Source organism: Arachis ipaensis, chromosome B05 (genome assembly GCF_000816755.2).
Source record: "Arachis ipaensis cultivar K30076 chromosome B05, Araip1.1, whole genome shotgun sequence".
In the NCBI taxonomy this organism is placed as follows: Eukaryota; Viridiplantae; Streptophyta; class Magnoliopsida; order Fabales; family Fabaceae; genus Arachis; species Arachis ipaensis.
Window position 1 is genome coordinate 59,101,904 of NC_029789.2, and position 2,778 is coordinate 59,104,681.

The window sequence follows — 2,778 nt, forward strand, 5'->3', positions numbered from 1 at the left end:
TATAAGTAGTTTTTATTTTCTTTTATGAAAGTGGAGTTAATTTTTAATTTAATATTTAATATTTAATATTTAATATATTATATTATAATTTTACTGTTTTTTGTTTTCAGTTGTCTTATATCAGATTAACAGAAATATTTTGTTCCATAAGCTTGATCCGCCAGAAACGTGACATCCGACGGTTGACTAGGCTTTATAAACAATGGAATTTTACCAAATATCTCTCTTATCTTAATTTTATTTTTCATCATGATCTGGCTATGTAGTACTAGAGAGTTGCATTTTTTATCATATCTATCATTTTTGTGAATTTGGTATTAAAAATAAGAATTTTGTATAGTCCGACTTCGACACCTCTGCTATCGGGGTCTTCAAAATGATTCAAGATGGCAAGGTTGTAGATATGCCGAGGAAGTGATACCTTGTAACTTTGTGTATTTGTCGTTTGTTTGTTTTGAACAATTTGCTTGTCCGTTCCATGTTCTGACACTTTATAAGTTATGCTCATTTGGTTGCTTTATGATTTACGCTCGTTTCGTTGTCTGGTCGTGTTGCCGTTATTTTCTTTGTCTTGATCGTTGGATTATTTGTGTTACCGTGTTTCTGGGGAGGGCTTATTGCTTGTGCCCATCTTGTCGTTTTATGTAGGTAATGGTTCGGACCGGTTTGGTCGTGTTGTCGGCGAGTTAATTATGGTTGTGATCCGCCGGGCTCCCGGGGTGATCAGTCCCGGTGTGCCGTTATAGTGATCAATCGTGTGAAGCATGTATTGGGGAGCAATAGGTAGGAAAGAAAATTTTAACAAGAGAAAATTAATCGTCAGCTGGGCAAGTATTTGACAAAGTAAATAGACAAGGTAAATTAACATGTGAACAGGGCAAGTATCGACTATCTAGTTAGGCTCCCTGGTCGGCGAGCCGTTAAGTCATGAGTAGAACCTCTTTAGGTTGCCTGCGTTCCACGTTCTGGGTACTTCCTTGCCGTCGAGTCTCTCGAGCTTGTAGGCGCCTTTACCGAGCACCTCCCTTACCCTGTAGGGACCTTCCCAGTTTACCGCCAGCTTTCCTTCCCCAGGGGTCGGTGCGCCGATGTCGTTGCATCGCAGGACGAGGTCCCTTTCCTCGAAATCCCGTTTGAGGACTTTAGCGTTGTAACGCAGGGCTATTCTTTGTTTCAGCGCCGTTTCTGACAGATGAGCCATCTCCCTTGTCTCCTCGATCAGGTCCTTTTCGACCGCTTCGCTCATGCCCGCGAGTAGTAGTCGGGGGCTCGGTTCGCCGATTTCGACGGGTATCACAGCATCTACCCCGTAGGTTAGGCGAAAGGGAGTTTCTCCCGTGGCGCTTTGCACGGTTGTTCGGTAGGACCATAGGACGGAAGCGAGTTCGTCAGCCCATGTTCCTTTCTTATTGTCTAGGCGCTTCTTTAGACCAGGGAGGATGACTTTGTTTGCAGCCTCCTCCTGCCCGTTTGTCTGGGGATGTTCTACCGAGGAGAACCTCTGCTTTATCCCTAGGCCAGAGAGGAACTCCATGAACTTTTTGTTCATGAACTGGGTCCCATTATCTGAGATGACGACCTCCGGGATACCGAAACGGGTTATCACCTGCCTCCACATGAACTTCCGGCAGTTGGAGGACGATATCGTAGCCAGCAGTTCAGCTTCCACCCATTTGGTGTAGTAGTCAATGGCGACAATGAGGTATTTGACTTGTCCTGGGCCGACCGGGAAAGGCCCTAGGAGGTCGACTCCCCATTGTGCGAAAGGTCGAGTAGCCGTCAGAGAGCTTAGCTCGGAGGCCGGTACCTTGTGGAAGTTGGCGTTTTGTTGACACTTTATGCACTTTTTGACAAATTCCTTCGAATCTTTCATCATTGTTGGCCAATAGTATCCTGCTCGGATGAGCTTTCTTGCTAGGGCTTTGCCCCCGATGTAGTGTCCGCAACACCCCTCATGGACTTCTCTAAGCACGTAGTCCGTCTGGTCGGGGTGCAAACACTTCAATAGGGGCTGGCTGAGTCCCTTTTTGAATAGTTGTCCCTGTATGATTGCGTATCTGGCCGCCTCCCTTCTCAAGGCTTTGGCTGTTTTCTCATCTTCAGGCAACTTGCCGAGTTCCAGGAAGTCGGTGATGGGGTCTAGCCATGAGGGGCTTGACTTCGTCAAATGGAGGGCGACCGTTGGTTCCTTCACTATTCCTTGGATAAGGGACCGGTTGCCCGACCCTGGCTTTGTGCTTGCCAGCTTAGACAGGAGGTCCGCCCGTGTGTTCCTTTCTCTTGGGACGTGTTGGACGATGACCTCCTGGAACTGACTCGTTATTTCTCTAACCTTTTCCAAGTATTTTTGAAGGAGGGGGTCCCGGGCTTGGTAGCTTCCGTTTACCTGCGAGGTGACAACTTGTGAGTCGCTGCATACTTCGACCTTTGTCGCTCCGACTTCCCGAACTAGTATTAATCCGCCCAAGAGAGCTTCATATTCCGCTTGGTTGTTCGACACTGGAAACTCGAACTTAGTCGATTGTTCATAGATGACCCCTGCTGGGCTTTCTAAGATGACCCCTGCTCCCCCGGCCGTTTGGTTGGAGGCCCCGTCAACGTGGAGCCTCCACCGTGTGCCCGTTTCCTCGAGAGGGTCCCCCGTCACCTCAACCAGAAAGTCTGCCATTGCCTGAGCTTTGATTGCATGTCGGGGTTCATACTGTAGGTCGTATTGGGAGAGCTCGATGGCCCAGGTCATCATCCTACCGGCCAAGTCAGGCTTTTGCAGTACTTGGC